The following is a 23,309-nucleotide window of genomic DNA, read 5'->3' on the forward strand; positions in this document are numbered from 1 at the left end:
CCCTAGATGTAGAGTCGAGTGCTTTATTGTTGATCAAACGTTGTCCGTAACTGGATAACCATAAAGACAGTTGATGGGTACTCCACGAAGCATGCTGAGGGACATGAGTGATCTAGATGGAATTTGCCCATCTGACATAACAGGATAGATGTCTATGGACCCAATATTGAACTGGAAAAGGATGACACGGTCTATGCCTTGTGTTCAATATAGACATAAGGGCAAAAGGGTAATTATACACATAATTATTATCACATAAGGACATGTCAGATCACATGACATTTTCGTGTCTTGGGTAGCAGTGATGTGTTGCTAGATACCGCTCACTGTTTATTATGTTAAATACGTGATTTAATATAATTGCCAACGCCGCGAAAACCTATAGGGTCACACACAAAGGACGGATTGATGAGAGATAGAGTAATTAAGGAATACTGTAATGTATGGTTTCCTTAAGTGAATTATAGAACATCGTAAGGTACGGTGTACTTAAGTAGAATACGAAATATGGTAAGGTACCACACACTTAAGTGATTTTGGCATATTATAAGATATGGGCCATATACACTTGAGTGGGCTTTTTAGCTTGCAGCCCACACAAGTGGTTCTATAAATAGAACCCTTGTGTAGAAGCATTGAAACAGACTTGCATTTTCGTTTCTCTCTCTCTCACTCAAAGCCTTCATTCGTAGCAGCTAGCACTGAGATTGAAGGAATCCGTTCGTGTGGATTGACTAGAGGCGTTGTCATCGTTCAACGTTCGTGATCGCCACAAGAGGTAACGATTCTATCACTGATCATGCCCATTCATAAGGATCATTAAAGGAGAAATTTTTAAATTCCGCTGCGTTTTGGATCTCAAATCTCCTTCAGTGGTATCAGAGCCACTTACGAAACCATGAATTTGATAACTGTTTTTTTCTGTAATAATACAATTAAAGACAGAATGAATCAAAGAATAAATCGAGATCAATCAAGTTTTATATATGATATAAGTAATCCTGATGCAAAATACGGTATATATGATGTACTGTTCCTGTTTCATTCATTCAAACACTTAATGGTTGTTTTCCTTTGAACGATCAATGGTCATTTGCTTCTTGATCCGACATTAGTATGGTGAAGCAATGACGTGTTGATCAATCATACTGAATCAACAATCGAGAAGTGTTTGACGGTTTGAAATTGGGGCATTAGGGTTAGTGACGGCACAAGGGTTGTGTTGTCAAAGAGTTACGTGATTAGGGTTATGACTGCACAAAAGTTGTGCTTTCTAACTGTTTTTCAAACAGTGTTAACCGGTTAACGCATATGGTTAACCGGTTAACGCAATACGGAATTAAAAAAAAATAAGTTTTTCAAACAGTGTTAACCGGTTAACGCATTTGGTTAACCGGTTAACATAAGACAAAAAGCAAATTTTGAACAGATTTCCAACAGTGTTAATCGGTTAACGCATTTGGTTAACCGGTTAACGCAGGACAGAATACACCCGTTCGGCTAACTCTGATTAGTGTGATCGGTCGTCGAGATTTAATTTGGTTTTAATTAATTAAAAGAATTAAAATTAATAATAATAATGTGTGTATTATTATTGCCTTGTGGTGATCGGTTATGGCCTTAGTTTTCCTTTATTTTGTTTTGGGTTTTAAAATACGACCTGCGTGTCGTGCCCCTCTTTTAATCTCTCAATGTAACTTCTTTTCTCATCTCAATCCCTCGTATGTAAAACGAGTTTCTTTTATGTAATGTAATGATATGAAGAAAGCAAAGAAGTCAATGCCAAAGAAGGACAACCTTGAAGATCTTGCTTGGGGAAGCTTAGATCGTTATTAGGTTAGCTTAGGTTCTCTCATTGGCTTGGGAGAACAACTGCGCTAGGGGCCATAACTGTTTCATTATGTATGTATGTATGTTGATGCATGTGAATGTATGTTGATGCATGTTGATGCATGTGAGAGACGATTTATATGATAAATAAGCCAGTGAGATCAGAAAAATTGCAATTCCCTCAAATTAAATATTAAGTTTATGCTTTCCAAGTTTTAACACTCATCAAGACTAGTATCGGATAATGTAGGTTTCGCCTACGTGAGGTGCATGTTCTATATTAGTAAGGTGCGATGGGATAATTGTAATATTCAACTGTTAAAACAATGGGTCAAACTTAACTAAACAAATTATAACAATATTATATATGTTTGCTTTCCAAGTTTTAGCACTCATCAAGACTAGTATCGGATATTGTAGGTTTCGCCTACGCGAGGTGCATGTTCTGTATTAGTAAGGTGCAATGGGATAATTATAATATCCAACTGCTAGAACGATGGGTCAAACTTAATTATAATAATATTATATATGTTTAGAAGCAAGAGTTGGGAATGATCCATATGATAGATTGGAATAAGGAGTTATTCACCCAACTTAAATTCTCGAGAGTTATATGAGATACAATTGGAAGGAGTTCCTACCTAAATAATCTAGTTTTGTGTAATCCGCCTACGCAGACTTAGAACAAAGTGAAATATGGATCTCGACCCACTAGAAAATCTTCCAACGGGATTTTCCGAATCAAATGATGAGGATCATTTGTTTTGAGTAAAATAGTGGGAGCATATTTAATTAAAGGCCTAATTAAATATGTCAATGATACTTATATTTTCATTAATCCTCATGTAGATTACCATGACAACAAACACCTCTAACAACATCTTGCGATCAATCCTTGACAAGGAAAAATTGTCCGGGACAAATTTTCTGGATTGGTACCGAAACCTGAGGATTGTCCGCAAACATGATAAAGGGAAAGGCAAGGAAGTTGCCAAACCCAAACCCATTATTGCTGCTTTGAAGCCTAGTGGAGGCATAGCAAAATAAGGCACCTGCTTCCATTGTGGTAAGACCGGACACCGGAAGAGAAACTGCCCATAGTACCTGGAAGATAGGAAGAATGGAGTAGAGACTTCAACTTCAGGTATTTTTGTTATTGAAATTAATTTATCTACTTCTGCATCATGGGTATTAGATACTGGATGCGGTTCTCACATTTGTACAAATGTGCATGGACTAAAAGGGAGTAGAGATTTGGCAAAAGGTGAAATCGACCTACGAGTTGGCAATGGAACAAAGGTTGTTGCCTTAGCCGTAGGAACTTATGTATTGACTTTACCTAGTGGTTTAATAATTCAGTTGGAAAACTGTTATTATGTACCTGCAATTAGCAGGAATATTATTTCCGTTTCTTGTTTGGACAAGTTTGGTTTTTCATTTATAATAAAGAACAATTGTTGCTCAATTTATTTGAATGATATATTCTATGCTACTGCACAAATGAACAATGGACTATATGTCCTTGATCTTGAAATGCCTATTTATAACATTAATACTAAAAGGATGAAACCTGTAACACCCTTCTAAAATACCCCAAATATTTAATTAAAAATAACAATATATCAATCAGAGTAATTATGCAATTAAGGGTGTCACACAATCGTTTCACACCATTCACCATAATAACTGTCATGCTCTTTTATTAACTCAAAACATAAAGCATTTTCACAATACGCAGCGGATAGAAATCAAATCAATCATGCAAAACATGTAACACATTACATGTAAAATTATTCAACAAGGTAAAACATCCCATCCCGATGTTACATCTATCAGAGCATGACCCACTAAGGAGATTACACTAGACTCCAAGCATTAGCTTCTACTCAATCACTGCTCGTTACCTGAAAAATAGTTGTAAGGGTGAGTTCCTCAATCGATATAATAAGCATTATAAAATATCATGTAATGCTAAGTAAATAACACATTAATCACCCTAACCATATCACACATTCGGTAACGGCAACCTCCACTCAAACATCATAATCATGCTCAACATAAACATCAAAACACACGTATAATATTGGAACACATCCATTCATATTATACATAAGACATACATTATGCAATGAGACTCCATGCATGCGGTACCGACTATTCGTGAACATATAGTTCACCTCACCGATCAAATCCAGATACGGCTATCAAGCCCACTAGTCCCACTCATTTGAGACCTAGTGACTCACTCACTAATTCCTCACCACGGAAATTAGCTACCACCAACTCACTAATTCCTCACTATGGGAATTAGCTACCACCATACAGACTATAATATGCATGCTAAATCACCTAGCAATGCAAAATCATCAACAATAATCCACAATGATTTACTCACTAATTCCTCACCATGGGAATTAACTACCACCATAAAGGCCACAATATGCATGCTAATTCACCTAGCAATGCAACATCATCAACAACAATCCACAATGGACATATGCTCACACTCTAAGCCATAAAACAGTCCATTCACCAACACATGCATAATATATACATTCACAATATTATGCATATTTTCACACATCATCAGCACATGTATCAAACGTCATATCATGTCAAATAATTAATCACAGTATTAGCACACTCCACTAATACCTATACTGCTCAAAACAGCGGGAATTAATCCCTATTACATCATACGCCAATATAGGCCAAACACCAATTATGCACACATTATTCAAATATTAATTTTTCCAATTTCCAACAGTGTTAACCGGTTAACGCCCTGGGTTAACCGGTTAACGCAACACAGAACACGCTTTCTGGCAAAACTCAACAGTGTTAACCGGTTAACGCCCTGGGTTAACCGGTTAACGCAGACAGAACAGCAATATTTTCACAACTCACAACAGTGTTAACCGGTTAACGCCCTGGGTTAACCGGTTAACGCAAGCAAAACAACAATACTTCACAATTCCTAACAGTGTTAACCGGTTAACACCCTGGGTTAACCGGTTAACGCAAGACAGAAAGCTGTTCCTGCGCTAACACGAAGTAGAATGCAGAATTCTCCGCATTTTCCGCCGTTGGAGGACTTCCGGACCTCCGATTCCGATTCCGTAAAAAGCTATACGTTCGGGAAATCACAACTCACACAAATACAGATTCAATTACAGCTTTAACACAACTTATCCAACACAATTTTTCAGCATTCAACATCCCAATTAGGGTCAATTCAACGGTTTATCACTACCCATTACATGTTAATCCATAATACCCATTAAACGACGATAAACCCCCCTTACCTGAGTTAATCCGGCAGTCCTTTAGCCTCAAGCTCTTCTCTTCTCCAACCTTCTTCCTCTTGCTCTGTCTCTTTGCCCTTTTCCTCTTTTCAGCCGCTTCTCTGCTTTTCACGTAAAAACCCTCTTTACCAAAAAATGAAACTCTTTTCTTATTTCCAACTTATATATTTTCCAATAATTATTATTCTAATAATAATAATAATAATAATAATCCAATAATTCCAATTATTTAATTAAATTAATAAATATAATATTAACTTAAATTAAATAATTATCTTATTTTTATCGGGGTGTTACAACTCTCCCCCACTAAAAGAGTTTTCGTCCTCGAAAACATACCTCAAGTGAATAACTCCGGATAAGACTCCTTCATCTGATTCTCAAGTTCCCAAGTCACATTGCCACCTGCTGGTCCTCCCCAAGCTACCTTTACCAAAGCAATCTCTTTACCCCGCAACTGCTTCAACTCTCGATCCTCGATCCTCATAGGTGATGTTTCAACAGTCAGGTTATCTCTCACCTGTACATCATCTACTTGGACCACATGCGACGGATCAGGAATGTACCTCCTCAACTGAGACACATGAAAAACCTCATGCAAATTCGCAAGTGACGGCGGTAAAGCGATACGATAGGCTACCTCTCCTATCCTCTCCAAAATCTGATAAGGACCAATAAATCGAGGTGTCAACTTCTTCGACTTCAAAGCTCGACCAACCCCAGTTATCGGAGTAACCCGAAGAAACACATGATCTCCCTCTTGGAACTCAAGTGACTTCCTCCTCTTGTCGTGATAACTCTTCTGACGACTCTGAGCAATCCTCATCTTCTCCTGAATCATCTTAATCTTTTCCGTAGTTTGTTGAACAATCTCCGGTCCAACCACAACACTCTCACCGGACTCATACCAACATAAAGGCGTCCGACATCTCCTACCATACAAAGCTTCAAACGGTGCCATACCAATGCTCGAATGAAAACTATTGTTGTAGGTAAACTCAATCAAAGGTAAGTAACAATCCCAAGCACCTCCCTTTTCCAAAACACAAGCCCTCAAAAGATCTTCCAATGACTGAATCGTCCTCTCAGTCTGACCATCAGTCTGCGGATGATATGCAGAACTCAATCTCAGCTTAGTTCCCAAAGCCTTCTGCAAACCTTCCCAAAACTTCGATGTAAATCTAGGATCTCTGTCCGAAACAATACTCGACGGAATACCATGCAAACTTACAATCTTCTCAATATACAACTCAACTAATCTCTCTAACGGATAATCCATTCTGATCGGAATGAAATGAGCCGATTTCGTCAATCTATCAACAATCACCCAAATAGCTTCAAAATTCTTACTTGTCCTCGGTAAACCAGAAACAAAATCCATACTGATACTATCCCACTTCCACTCTGGAATAGCCAACGGTTGCATTAGCCCAAACGGCTTCTGATGCTCAACCTTTGACTTCTGACAAGTCAAACAAGAATAAACAAAACTCGCAATTTCTCTTTTCATTCCCGGCCACCAAAATAACTTTTTCAAATCATGATACATCTTCGTAGCCCCAGGATGAATACTCAGGCCACTACGATGTCCTTCCTCAAGAATACTCTTCTTAAGTTCGGTAACATCCGGAATACACACCCGATTACCAAATTTCAAAACACCATTCTCATCAACTCTGAATTCACCACCTTGATCTTGATTCACTAGAGTCAACTTATCAACCAAAAGCACATCGGATTTCTGACCCTCTCTAATCTCATCCAGAATACCACTCGTTAACTTTAACATTCCCAATTTAACACTATTGTGAGTACTCTCACACACCAAACTCAAGTCTCTAAACTGTTCAATTAAATCCAATTCTTTAACCATTAACATAGACATATGCAATGATTTCCGACTCAATGCATCAGCCACTACCTTTGCTTTACCCGAATGGTAATTCAAACCAAAGTCATAATCCTTCAGAAACTCTAACCATCTCCTCTGTCTCATATTCAGCTCTTTCTGATCAAACAAATACTTTAAACTTTTATGGTCACTGAAAACCTCAAATCTTGACCCATACAAGTAATGCCTCCATAACTTCAGAATAAATACCACGGCTGCCAACTCTAAATCGTGTGTCGGATAGTTCCTCTCATGAACCCTCAGTTGTCTCGAAGCATAAGCTATAACCTGCTTATTCTGCATCAACACACCACCCAAACCCAACAATGAAGCATCACAGTAAACCTCAAATGATTCCGACGAACTCGGTAATATCAGAATAGGAGCAGTAGTTAACCTTCTCTTTAACTCTTGGAAACCTTCTTCACATTTTGAGTCCCAAACAAACGCTTGCCCCTTTCTAGTCAACATCGTCAACGGTAACGCCAACTTAGAAAATCCCTCAATGAATTTCCTATAATAACCAGCCAAACCAAGAAAACTCCTTATCTCAGAAACTGACTTCGGAGCTTCCCACTTAGATACCGCTTCTATCTTAGAAGGATCAACAGCAACACCATCTCTTGAAATCACATGACCAAGAAAACTAACCTCTTCTAGCCAAAATTCACACTTTGACAGTTTAGCAAATAGCTTCTTTTCTCGTAGAACTCCTAAAACCACTCTCAAATGCTCAGCATGCTCTTCTTCAGATTTCGAATACACCAAAATATTGTCAATAAATACCACAACAAACTTGTCTAGGTACGGATGGAAAATCCTATTCATATACTCCATAAACACTCCAGGCGCATTAGTCACACCAAAAGGCATTACAGAATACTCATAATGTCCATACCTCGTTCTGAAAGCAGTCTTCTGAATATCCTCAGTTTTCACACGTATCTGATGATAACCCGATCTCAAATCTATTTTGCTGAACACACTCGCACCAACCAACTGATCCATCAAATCATCAATCCTCGGCAAAGGATACCGATTCTTGATCGTCACTTTATTCAGTTGCCTGTAGTCCACACACAACCTCATAGTACCTTCTTTCTTCTTAACTAACAACACTGGTGCACCCCACGGCGACACACTCGGACGAATAAATTTCTTATCCAACAGATCTTCCAACTGACTCTTCAATTCAGTTAACTCAACAGCAGACATACGGTACGGAGCCATCGATATCGGCCTAGTACCAGGTACCAATTCAATCGAGAACTCAACTTCACGCTCTGGCGGTAATTCATTCACTTCTTCCGGAAACACATCAGGAAAATCACGCACCACAGCTAGATCGCAAATCACCAGTTTATCTTTAGCCTCTAAAGTCGCTAACAGCATAAACAACTCTGCCCCATCTGCTACTGCCTCATTCACCTGCCTAGCTGATAGAAACAAACTCTTTCCTTCCTCAATTTCAGGAAAGATCACAGTCTTATCAAAACAATTGATATAAACTCGGTTAGACACCAACCAGTTCATACCCAGGATAACATCAATCTGCACTAGTGGAAGACACACAAGGTCCATCCCAAAGTCTCTACCAAAAATACTCAAAGGACAATTTAAACAAACTGAAGTAGTAGTCACTGAACCCTTCGCAAGAGTATCAATCACCATACTACCATGCATCTCAGATATCTCTAACTTAAGCTTCACAGCACAATCCAAAGATATAAAGGAATGAGTAGCACCAGTGTCAATAATAGCTACAAGAGGAAAGCCATTAATATAACACGTACCTCGAATCAAACGATCATCTGCAAAAGTCTCAGAACCCGATAAAGCAAAGACCTTGCCTCCCGACTGGTTCTCTCTCTTCGGCTTAGGACACTGTGGACTGATATGACCCAACTCTCCACAGTTGAAACAAGTCACAGTCTTCGACCGACACTCTGCAGCCAAATGACCACCTTTTCTACACTTGAAACACTTCCTCTCAACACTGGTACATTCATGGACACGATGTCCAGCCTGACCACATCTGTAACACTTAGCAGGGGCACTAGAGTCTCCCCCACTAGGCCTCTTCATTCCACTATGTCTCTGGAAACCTTTGCCAGCTGCATACGGTTTCCCACGATCATTCTGATTCTTGCCTTTCCTATCAACCCTCTGCTGATAGCTCTCCGCTCTGGCCTTGGTATCCTGTTCAAAAATCCTGCAACAGTCAACCAAATCAGAAAACACTCTAATCCGCTGATATCCAATAGCCTGCTTGATCTCGGGACGCAACCCGTCCTCAAACTTCACACATTTTGAAAATTCTCCAGCAGCCTCATCATAGGGAGTGTAATACTTCGACAACTCTGAGAACTTAGCAGCATACTCAGTAACAGACCGATTGCCCTGATTCAATTCTAAGAACTCTATCTCTTTCTTTCCTCTGACATCCTCTGGAAAATACTTCCTTAGGAATCTCTCTCTGAACACCGCCCAAGTGATCTCAGCATTCCCAGCAGATTCCAACTCAGTGCGGGTAGCAACCCACCAATCATCTGCTTCTTCTGACAGCATATGCGTACCGAACCTGACCTTCTGGTTATCGGCACACTCAGTCACTCGGAAGATCCTCTCGATCTCCTTCAACCACTTCTGAGCACCATCTGGATCGTATGCTCCCTTGAACATTGGAGGATTGTTCTTCTGGAACTCACTCAGTTGACGAGCAGCTCCCATTCCCACAACATTCGGATTTCCCCCAAGTACTCCAGCCAGCATACCCAGAGCCTCAGCAATCGCAGCATCGTCTCTACCTCTTCCAGCCATCTCTATTCTGAAAACCCAACAAGCTAAAACAATAAGTACTGATAGGGTTACACAACACCTATCCCGTACAGGGGAAACAGAATAATTACGACTCGACTCGACCGACTATGCTCTGATACCACTAATGTAACACCCTTCTAAAATACCCCAAATATTTAATTAAAAATAGCAATATATCAATCAGATTAATTATGCAATTAAGGGTGTCACACAATCGTTTCACACCATTCACCATAATAACTGTCATGCTCTTTTATTAACTCAAAACATAAAGCATTTGCACAATACGCAGCGGATAGAAATCAAATCAATCATGCAAAACATGTAACACATTACATGTAAAATTATTCAACAAGGTAAAACATCCCATCCCGATGTTACATCTATTAGAGCATGACCCACTAAGGAGATTACACTAGACTCCAAGCATTAGCTTCTACTCAATCACTGCTCGTTACCTGAAAAATAGTTGTAAGGGTGAGTTCCTCAATCGATATAATAAGCATTATAAAATATCATGTAATGCTAAGTAAATAACACATTAATCACCCTAACCATATCACACATTCGGTAACGGCAACCTCCACTCAAACATCATAATCATGCTCAACATAAACATCAAAACACACGTATAATATTGGAACACATCCATTCATATTATACACAAGACATACATTATGCAATGAGACTCCATGCATGCGGTACCGACTATTCGTGAACATATAGTTCACCTCACCGATCAAATCCAGATACGGCTACCAAGCCCACTAGTCCCACTCATTTGAGACCTAGTGACTCACTCACTAATTCCTCACCACGGAAATTAGCTACCACCAACTCACTAATTCCTCACTATGGGAATTAGCTACCACCATACAGACTACAATATGCATGCTAAATCACCTAGCAATGCAAAATCATCAACAATAATCCACAATGATTTACTCACTAATTCCTCACCATGGGAATTAGCTACCACCATAAAGGCCACAATATGCATGCTAATTCACCTAGCAATGCAACATCATCAACAACAATCCACAATGGACATATGCTCACACTCTAAGCCATAAAACAGTCCATTCACCAACACATGCATAATATATACATTCACAACATTATGCATATTTTCACACATCATCATCACATGTATCAAACGTCATATCATGTCAAATAATTAATCACAGTATTAGCACACTCCACTAATACCTATACTGCTCAAAACAGCGGGAATTAATCCCTATTACATCATACGCCAATATAGGCCAAACACCAATTATGCACACATTATTCAAATATTAATTTTTCCAATTTCCAACAGTGTTAACCGGTTAACGCCCTGGGTTAACCGGTTAACGCAACACAGAACACGCTTTCTGGCAAAACTCAACAGTGTTAACCGGTTAACGCCCTGGGTTAACCGGTTAACGCAGACAGAACAGCAATATTTTCACAACTCACAACAGTGTTAACCGGTTAACGCCCTGGGTTAACCGGTTAACGCAAGCAAAACAGCAATACTTCACAATTCCTAACAGTGTTAACCGGTTAACACCCTGGGTTAACCGGTTAACGCAAGACAGAAAGCTGTTCCTGCGCTAACACGAAGCAGAATGCAGAATTCTCCGCATTTTCCGCCGTTGGAGGACTTCCGGACCTCCGATTCCGATTCCGTAAAAAGCTATACGTTCGGGAAATCACAACTCACACAAATACAGATTCAATTACAGCTTTAACACAACTTATCCAACACAATTTTTCAGCATTCAACATCCCAATTAGGGTCAATTCAACGGTTTATCACTACCCATTACATGTTAATCCATAATACCCATTAAACGACGATAAACCCCCCTTACCTGAGTTAATCCGGCAGTCCTTTAGCCTCAAGCTCTTCTCTTCTCCAACCTTCTTCCTCTTGCTCTGTCTCTTTGCCCTTTTCCTCTTTTCAGCCGCTTATCTGCTTTTCACGTAAAAACCCTCTTTACCAAAAAATGAAACTCTTTTCTTATTTCCAACTTATATATTTTCCAATAATTATTATTCTAATAATAATAATAATAATCCAATAATTCCAATTATTTAATTAAATTAATAAATATAATATTAACTTAAATTAAATAATTATCTTATTTTTATCGGGGTGTTACAAAACCTAATGAGTTAAATCCAACTTACCTTTGGCATTGTCGATTAGGCCACATAAATGAGAAACGCATTTCCAAACTCCATAAAGATGGATTGTTGGACTCTTTTGATTATGAATCATATGAGACATGCAGATCTTGTTTAATGGGAAAGATGACAAAGTCTCCATTCACAGGAAAAGGTGAAAGAGCTAATGATCTTTTGGCCATCATACATACTGATGTATGTGGACCACTGAACATACTTGGCAGAGGAGGTTTTCAGTACTTCATCACATTTACTAATGATTTCAGTAGATATGGTTATGTGTATTTAATGAAACACAAATCAGAGTCCTTTGAAAAGTTCAAGGAATTCAAGAATGAAGTACAAAACCAACTAGGTAAGAATATTAAAACTCTTCGATCAGATCGAGGTGGTGAGTATTTAAGCCTAGAGTTTGATGACCATTTGAAAGATTGTGGGATCATATCCCAACTTACTCCTCCTAGAACACCCCAATGGAATGGTGTATCTGAGAGAAGAAATCGGACCATGTTGGACATGGTCCGATCCATGATGAGTCATGCCGATCTTCCAAAATTCTTTTGGGGACATGCACTGTTGACAGCAGCTTACACACTTAACCGTGTTCCATCCAAAAGGGTTGAAAAGACACCATATGAGATATGGAGTGGTAAGAAACCACATATGTCTTACATGAAGATTTGGGGTTGCGAAGTTTATGTGAAACGATAAATTTCAATTAAGCTTTAGCCCAAATCTGACAAATGCTTATTTGTGGGGTATCCTAAAGAAACAAGAGGGTATTACTTCTACAATCCTTCAGAGGGCAAAGTGTTTGTCGCTCGAACTGGAGTTTTCCTAGAAAAGGATTTTATTTCCAAAGGAATCAGTGGGAGGAAAGTAGAGCTTGAAGAAATTCAAGAATCACAAAGCATCGATACACCTATGGAGGAATTAGAGCAGGAAACACAAGTAGTTGTGGAAGAGCAACCTGCTCAAGTAGAACAAGACTAGCGTAGGTCAAGCAGGATACGTCAGATACATGAGAGATATGGATATCTCATAACTGATCAAGGTGATGTATTACTCATGGATCAAGATGAGCCTGTGACCTACCAAGAGGCCATAAAGAAGTGGCTAGAAGCCATGAAATCTGAAATGGATTCCATGTACACAAACCAAGTTTGGACCTTGGTAGAGCCTCCTGTAGGAGTTAACCCTATAGGATGCAAGTGGGTCTTCAAAAAGAAGACTGACATGTATGGTAAGGTACATACCTATAAGGCAAGACTGGTTGCAAAAGGATATAAACAAATTCATGGGGTTGACTATGATGTTTCACCAGTTGCAATGCTTAAATTTGTTCGGATTTTACTTGCTATCGCTGCATATCATGATTATGAAATATGGCAGATAGATGTCAAAACTACTTTCCTTAATGGGAATCTTCTTGAGGATGTGTACATGACACAACCTGAAGGATTTGACATACCAGAAGAAGCCCAAAAGATATATAAGTTACAAAGGTCAATCTATGGATTGAAGCAAGCTTCCAGAAGCTGGAATCTTCGTTTTGATGAAACAGTAAAACAATATGGATTCATCAAGAACGAAGATGAGCCTTGTGTCTACAAGAAGGTTAGTGGGAGCATGATCGTGTTCCTGGTATTATATGTAGATGACATATTACTCATTGGAAACGATGTCCCCACCCTGCAACAAGTAAAGTCTTGGTTGGGGAAATGTTTTTCTATGAAGGACCTAGGTGAAGCAGCCTATATATTAAGAATCAGAATCTATAGAGATAGATCATAAAAACTGCTTGGCCTAAGTCAGAGTACGTACATAGACAAAGTGCTGAGACGCTTTAACATGCATGATTCCAAGAAAGGGTTCATACCTATGCAACATGGCCTGTGTCTATCAAAAACGCAATCCCCTTCAACTAAGGAAGAAAGGGATCGCATGAATAAGATTCCATATGCATCTGCAATAGGATCTATCATGTATGCCATGTTATGTACTCGACCAGATGTCTCGTATGCTTTAAGTGCAACGAGTAGGTACCAATCTGATCCTGGTGATGCACATTGGGTAGCTGTCAAGAATATCCTTAAGTACTTGAGAAGGACTAAGGACTCATTCTTGATATATGGAGGTCAGGAAGAGTTGGCTGTAATTGGATACACCGATGCCAGCTTCCAGACAGATAAGGATGACTTTAGATCGCAATCTGGTTATGTGTTTTGCTTAAACGGTGGCGTTGTGAGCTGGAAAAGTTCAAAGCAAGATACAGTTGCTGATTCTACAACCGAGGCCGAGTATATTGCTGCATCAAGTGCAGCAAAGGAAGTTGTTTGGATCAAAAAGTTCATTACTGAACTTGACATAGTTCCTAGCATTGTGGATCCCATTGGTCTCTATTGTGATAACAATGGTGCTATCACACAAGCTAAGGAGCCTAGATCTCACCAACGATCCAAACACATACTTAGGCGTTATCACCTCATTCGAGAGATAATAGATAGAGGATATGTGAAAATATGTAAAGTACCTACACTTGACAATATTGCTGACCCACTGACAAAACCTCTTGCACAGCAGAAGCATGATGGTCATACTAGATCTATGGGCATTAGGGGTATGCCTGATTGGCTCTAGTGCTAGTGGGAGATTGTTGGTGTAAGCCCTAGAGGCCAATACTTTTGGTACTTGTATCAAATTATTTATTAATAATAAAAATCTTTTTCTTTATTATGTTTGTCTAATAAAGTCCCTAGAATAGCTATTCCGTTTAATGTATCAAGTATGACTTAATCATGAGATCACATTAAACATAAGGACACTATTCTTAAAGTATCCGTAGTCGAGCTTTATTGTGAAGTGGGATAACATTAAAGCATTAAGACTATTATGTATATAGACTGATGATCACATCTCATGGATCATGGATAAGGAGTTATCAAGTCTTAAACATAGGTATGAATATTAAGAGTAATATTTATACTGGATTGACCCGCTATGAGAATACTATATAGAATGTTATGCAAAGTGTCCTAAGTTATTCTCATGGTGATAATGGTGTATACCACTCTTCGACCTGAAACCACTATGGACCCTAGATGTAGAGCCGGGTGCTTTATTGCTGATCAAACGTTGTCCATAACTGGATAACCATAAAGACAGTTGATGGGTACTCCATGAAGCATGCTGAGGGACATGAGTGATCTAGATGGAATTTACCCATCCTGCATAACAGGATAGATGTCTATGGGCCCAATATTGAACTGGACAAGGATGACACGGTCTATGCCTTGTGCTCAATATAGACATAAGGGCAAAAGGGTAATTATACACATAATTATTATCACAGAAGGACTTGTCAGATCACATGACATTTTCGTGTCTTGGGTAGCAGTGATGTGTTGCTAGATACCGCTCACTATTTATTATGTTAAATACGTGATTTAATATAATTGCCAACGCCGCGAAAACCTATAGGGTCACACACAAAGGACAGATTGATGAGAGATAGAGTAATTAAGGAATACTGTAATGTACGGTTTCCTTAAGTGAATTATAGAACATCGTAAGGTACGGTGTACTTAAGTAGAATACGAAATATGGTAAGGTACCACACACTTAAGTGATTTTGGTATATTATAAGATATGGGCCATATACACTTGAGTGGGCTTTTTAGCTTGCAACCCACACAAGTGGTTCTATAAATAGAACCCTTGTGTAGAAGCATTGAAACAGACTTGCATTTTCGTTTCTCTCTCTCACTCAAAGCCTTCATTCGTAGCAGCTAGCACTGAGATTGAAGGAATCCGTTCGTGTGGATTGAGTAGAGGCGTTGTCATCGTTCAACGTTCGTGATCGCCACAAGAGGTAACGATTCTATCACTGATCATGCCCATTCGTAAGGATCATTAAAGGAGAAATTTTTAAATTTCGCTGCGTTTTGGATCGCAAATCTCCTTCAAATCCTTCTTTACTACTTAAGGCTCGTGGCATGCAATTCTTATCCTAACTTTCAAGTGGGGAGAGGAGAATCTTTGTCGTTGTTTCTTGTATTGAAGAAGATCTTATCAATCGTTTGATTCGAGTTGCACTAAAGTCTATGAATAGAGGTGAATACGATGAGCGTTGGGTCATTCGTCCCATACCCAAAGATATTCAGAATGGGGTTAGGAATTCTCCAGTCTTGTTCTTTCTCTACTACTTAAGGCTCATGACGTGCAACTTACATCATAATCGATGAGTGTTGAATTTGAATTTCTTTGCAGCATCCTCATTATGACAGGTTGTATTTGAATGATGAAGAGGCTTATTAATCAACTTGAATCAAGTTGTGCTAAAGTCTATGAATAGAGGTGAATACGATGAGCGACTGGGTCATTCGTCCCGCACCCAAAGATATTCAGAATGGGGGTAGGAATCCTTCAGTCTCATTCCTTCTCTATTTCTTAAGACTCATGGCACATAACTTGGCTCATGATTAACAAGTGTTGGGTTTTGACCTTTGTAGTGCTTGAATAGTAGTCATGTCTTGTACTGATTTGAATTGCTTGAATTCTTGATCCTGATCTTTGAATCTTGATTGAAGTTGGAGATCCAGTATCCAGCATCTTGATCATAAGGACTTGCTTTATCAAGTGATCAAGGGTCTTTTGATCCTAATATTCTAAATCAATATCTAATCTAATTTGTTTAATTCTAATTTTATAAGATCTAATTAAACTAATCACATTTTAGTATTCTAAAATTTAATTCTAATTAACCTAATATTTCTAATATTTATAACTACTTCTAAATCCTAATTACTAATTAAGAGCCAAAAATCTACTAAACCTACTTAGGTTAACCCTAATCTAATTGAGTCTTGCTAAACAAATATAAACAAAAAGGAAAAAAAAACAAGAATGGGCCTGGTTGAAAAGGGGGCGCAGGCCCGACCTTGGGGTGTAGCTGAGCAACTCGTTTGGGCCTTGGCAAAGGCCCACTATCAATCTCAGCCAAAGGAGCAAGGGTGTGGAAACGAATCTGGGCATGACTAGCATGTGAATGGGCCAGAAAGCCCAAGATCCCAATGGATGGAATGAAATGGTGGCCAATGAATATGGATGACGTGTGGGGTGAGTTTGCAAGGCCAGGTCACTGATGTAATTATCTGGATAAGGAATATATGGATGACATGCAGAGGAGCTCCGTTAGCTTGACTTTGGTCCGTTACAACCAAATCACTTGATGTTTGAGATTGTTTCTAAGCACGCAACTTAATGGCACTTGTTTCTGATGTATCAACCTCAATATCTTCGACCTTCTTAATTAATGCAGACTGTCTCTCGGGGAACTTAGGAATTTCAGCCAATATATCCATTAAGTCTACAACTTTTCTACTCAAAGAAAAGTATTTGAGTGCTCGTTGTTGTATTTCAACTTCAATTGAGCTTTCATATTTTTTAAATATTGCCCATATCTGATTCTGTAGTTCAAGGTCCGGTGGTTGACAGTGCCTCAGAATTTTAGCATATGTCGACAGAAGTATAGATATAGTAGCAATCAATGCGGTAGGAAGCTTTTCATGTATGATGTTAAGTAGTTCCTTTGGGCTGCCCCCAGGCCGTTGTAGCGGTGTATTCGTTACTATATGATCTATTGGTTAAATCATAAGCAAAGTATACAATGAATATAGAGTCGCCACCGCACTTTTATTTATCCTAAGGACTGGCTAAAAAGCGAACAAAAGCCTAAGAAGTTTTACTCGTAGAAAACTAATGAAAAAGATCAGAGATCGGGGTAAGGGGTAAATTACGCAAAGGGAAGGTGTTAGGCACCCAATGCGTCCTAGGTACTCCTAGGGAGCCCTTTTCACACTTGTTGTACAAAGTTATTATTTGTTATGACATAAGTAATGTGCAAACATGATTGGGATGATGAGAAAAGAATGTACAAATTAATTATTGGGTTTGAACGGATGAACCCGTTGCCTACGTACCTTCCATCAAAGGTAAGGATCAAAACGCCGTAGTTCGGCTAAAAATTTCCAAAAGTTAGTGGATTCAATTTTAAAACAAAAGCATCCAAGGTCTTACGTTACCCACGGGAGAAAACTCAACCTTAAGAAACAACAACGTCCACCATGTGAGAAAAGCTTCAACTTGCCAGAGAGGGGTTAACCCTATAATAGGCAAGGAAGGCTTACAATTCATCTACTAAGGACAAATAGGTGAGATTAATATCAACCAACTAGGGTAAATCAAACCTATAGCTAATGTATGAAAACTTAACAAACATGGACAAAGCCACAAAATCATTTGAATGAGTGAAGTTAATTGATTTGGAATTATTTACAAAAAGGTCAAAGTATGATTAAAGTCAATTCAAAATGAAGTATTTACAAAAATGAAGTTTGGAAAATCATGGACTTAAGGTCCAAGTTTCTAATTTGGAAAGAGGTGAGAATGTTTGCACAACACTTATCTCAAGTTTTAAAACATGTGTGAAAAGGTAGGACACAATGAGGTGAATGGAATGGTGTGGATGTAAAACTTCTTAAGCGGTTCGCCTCTTGAAGTCATATAGAAGATGACTCAAGTGCGTCCTTTGGAATAGGCTACAAATGAGCAATAATATGAACATGGTAACAGATGAAAGTAAATAAAAGCGGATACTGGATGCCACTCAATGGTCTTATACCTGTCTCCTAAAACAAGTAAGGATATCAGAAGCCACTCTATGGACTTACACTAATCTCCATCAGAACAAAACAAAAAAACAAAACAGGGAAATCAACTGCCAATCTATCTGGACTTATGTTAACCTCCACAGTATGATCCTAGGAACACAAATGCCACATCACAGGGACTTACAATGAATCCTCACATACAACAACAATGCTCGAGGCAATGGGTATGAGTGACCAATGAGGTCTTACACTCTACCCCTTCCATGTCATGGGAACAGATGCCAACTTACAGGGACTTATAACTGGTTCCTCAATGGGTAAACAAACAATGTCACAAGGACAAATGACATGAACATGCACTAATGGCAATCAAAGGTAAAATGCACAATGGCAATCAAGTAATCATGTATGATGAATCAAATAATCAAACCATATAATCAAGGAGCACACACTATAACCACACAATTTGGGCTCAAGCAAGGGTGAGGCATTAAAGCCATCTGGAATAGGGTCAAAGTTGCTCTTAACCTGGCCATTGAGGGACTCAGGTGAAGCAGATGAAAGGATATGAGGGGTGTGCCTCATTGCTTCTATCTCAAATTCGAGAGAGCATGTAAATATAAGAATGTGGGGGAGTTCAGAAAGATGGAACTCTTTCCCGATTAGACTCGATAGATCTTGGGTTTGGATCTCGATGCTACAACCATGTAATGGGAGCAAGGAGAAGACTCACTGAATAGTGGGAGATAGGCTACTTATCTCTACCTTCCACCAATTGCCTCAAATGAGGACTTTTCCTGCTTGGGACAAATATAAACATACACAAGCATTGCCTCTTAAGGAGGACTTCAGACAATTTGCCCGGTCAAATAACAGACCGGGTCTCCAGACTACATGAAGAAGAAGGTTCTATACCTCAATGCAAGTTGCTATTTAAGCAAAGCAAAGCAAGTTCTTAAGAGAACTGAGCGACTAAAGGGTACCTGGAAACAATCCAATAAAATCAGCATCCCATTCATAAACAGATAACAACATAAGAATCAATTAACAAAGTACAATTATACAAATAATGATGTGCATAGCACAAGGCTCACATGAACCAAACATCCTACAAAACAAATACATTAGTCATATGTGTCAAGTAACACAATCCATAATGTGGAGCAAATTCCTTAATCATTAACTCCTTAACCTGAAAAGGCACAATTAACTTCAAATGTAAGTAACATGACCACTAGGACTAGCCTAGGGTCAAAAAGATGGAAAAATCTTAAAACAGCAGCCAATTCATGATCAAAGTCAAGATATATCAAATACAAAGGGATCCCAATTGATCCCATATTCAAACTATGCTCCTATTTCTATTTATGCAACATGGAAGGCAAAAGATGCAATGTGGAGTCTCATACAAACAACCAGCAAGATCACATTCAATTAAATGCCAAAGTGGCACCAAAAAATCCACAAAAATTATGTTCTAACCAGAAGACATTCAGCAAGCCACATGTTAATTTTCAAGTCATTTGGACTAGTGGATCAATAGGAATTAATTAAACATGACCAAGCATGCAAAAATGCAATCAAATGAAGCCTACAATTATACACCAACTTCAATTAGATGGTAAACAGCAATGGTACATGGGAAATTAGTAGGACCAAAGCCAAAAGATAGCTACATGTGTTAAGAACTATCCTATCAATTTTCATGGTCATTGGATAAAGTATGTGGATTTGGCAACATATAGACTAAAGGTTACACAAGTGAAGCTCTAAAAGACTAGGCTGCAAGGAAAAATACTAATCAAATTGAAAATGGATTGTAAAAATCCACAAAAATTCACAGAGGTAGCTAACATGTTAAAGGAGTTTCATGCAAAAAATTAGGGCCATTGGCCAATGGGAAGCATGGTAATCAATTTGGTGAATTCAGCATACCAAACTATGTCACATATGTACATATCCAATTTCAATAATTCATAGATAAAAAACCATAGGCTAAAAAATTACCAAGCCTATGTCAAAAAATCCAGAAGGATGTCTAGAATTAGTGTTTCAAATTTCAATTAATTTGGATATAGTATGTGGTCTATACAACTAAAATGGTGAAGCATATGGAAATAATACACATTAAAACATCTCTATGGCTATTTATATTTCTACCAAGCACAATTTTATTTTTTATTCCTATAAAAAAGTAGAGAGAAAATGATGATCAACAAAAAAATCCTTGCATTTTTTGGATTAGAATTGATGATTATATGAATTTTTTAAGTCTTTAAATAATTATTGCAATTTTTATTTGGATTTAATATGAGTTTATTAAATTAATTATGGAGCTAATGGCAGAAGCATAATAAGCTGCTTCTAAATCAAAACGTTGCCGTTCCACTAAAGTGACGTGGCCTCATCTCATTGGCTCTGGCATTGAAAAACACGGATCCAAATTGGAAAGGGACGGAAACAGGATCTACAGAGTAATTTCCAGAAGAAACTCTTCTTCTTCGCACAGCTCGCACATCTCCTTGCCGGCGAATTCGGTTTTGGCCAAATCTTAACGATAATTCACGAATCGCACACCGTTCGAACCGGCTTGGCCTCAGGATTAAAGATACATAAGCGATTTTGTCCATAGATTCACGTACGAGACGAATCGAGCGAATAAAGAAAATGCGCGCAAGCTTTAATCGATGATTACACATTCAATTTACAGCGAAATTACAAACCAAAAGCTTCTACATGATCTATGATGCATACACTATAATATTCCTAACTCAATTTGACGAAATACAAGATTCGATTTCCAACCTTTCTTGCGATGCGATGCGGATTCTGTGCGATTTCGAGCTCAATGATGAGAAACAGATGCGTGATATAGCTGCAGGAGATGCGTGGAACGTTCGATTTGGCTCGGCAGTGCTCGGATTATCAAGAATCGCTGATTGTTATGGAGGAAGAAGATTTCGCAGCAGCTTGATCTTATCACCAATTGGCGTTGTTCTTCGTCAACAGAAGTTCATCAACACCTGCAAAATGGTAATCAACAGAAAATTTCCACCAAAGTTCACAAGATCTTGATGAATTTTGAGCAAGAGTTTGATGAAACTTTTAGAAAAATGAGAGGATTTTGGGAGAATTTTTTCTGTTATTTCCTGTTAGATTGTGGTTTTTGATTGTGAGAGAGTGATTAACCCCCAATTCTGTTAGCAATTAACGTTATATATGGAATGCTTAATCCAAGTTCAATTATAATTATTGAAAAAAAAAGATTAATGTAAACATGCTTATGTGCATTTTGCTTTCTTTGGCCTTTTGAGCTTAGAATCATGACAGCAGAAATTTATCCCTTGAAACCACTCACAAATAGTATTTGGAAGCTAATTGCATAGGCATTATTTTCAGATTCCCAATATTTCCCATTTTGGACGATTTTGCCCCTCTCTTTAATTAATTCACTCCAAAAATGGCATTTTGCATGGAGCCTTTTCCAAAAAATCCAATTATGCAACTTTGAAGTACACATTAAATGGAGTTTGTGCATATAAAGAACTTGCAATTTGGATAAACCATGTGGTAGTTATGCCCTCCCGATTACGGGTCTTTTTTGAAATTCATCTGATCATATCTTGCAAACCACACATTGGATTTTTGAGTTCTTGGACTTTTTGGAATTGTGAGAACAAGATCTTCAACTTTCATGTTGGACAAATTTTGATTTGAAGCTTGTATCATGAAATCATCTTGAGGGGAAAAACTTTCCACTTTGGGCAGCTGAGATTACAGGTCCACTTGCCATTTTGGGAAACTGTCTGTCTGAGCTCCATTCCTTCAATCTTGGTCTTTGAAATGCCAAATGAAGTTTATATAGACATGAATGAGACATCTTCAACCATTTCCAATCATCAAATCACTGATTAAATGTACAGTTGACCACAGTTGACTTTTGTTGACTTTTGGTTGACTGGGCCATGTTCTGATGAATTTCAGGCCTCTTTCACATGGGATCTTGATTCCAAATGATATCACAAGTTATATGAACTCTTTTTGAATGATCATGGTGTCCAAATTCTTCAAGAATGGTCACCATCAATTGCTCAAGGCTTGATTTGACTGATTGACTGATGATTGCTTCAGCTGCAAGCAACATGGCTAGATGACAATATTTTTGTACATTTGGTTAGTAAACATATGAAAAGCAATGGTATACAAATGCAACACATGCTTGGTGATCAAGAACCACACTCACAAGGTGTCCCACCCACTAGGAGGGAAGCTAGGGTATGCAATGATCCTTGAGGCCATGATATGATATGATATGGGCCATGAGGGATCTTAGGGCCAAAATTGGGGTCTTACAGATGCCCCTATTTAAGGTCATTCTATCCGGAGAAATGAAGTTTAGAAATCTTCATCTCGACGCGGTAGAATGGGCTTAAATAATAGTAATGAGACGAATTTTGGTCCCTAAGAGACCACATGATGCAGACGTATGCATGCAAAAGCAAATTCTGTGGGGAATATATGATTCGCACAGAAGAAAAGACGATCCATCGGAGTAATACACTCACCAGGAACAGAGATTCTAACAAGACTCTTATAGGGGATAGTAAGAAGAAAGAA

Source organism: Lathyrus oleraceus, chromosome 5 (assembly GCF_024323335.1).
Source record: "Lathyrus oleraceus cultivar Zhongwan6 chromosome 5, CAAS_Psat_ZW6_1.0, whole genome shotgun sequence".
In the NCBI taxonomy this organism is placed as follows: domain Eukaryota; kingdom Viridiplantae; phylum Streptophyta; class Magnoliopsida; order Fabales; family Fabaceae; genus Lathyrus; species Lathyrus oleraceus.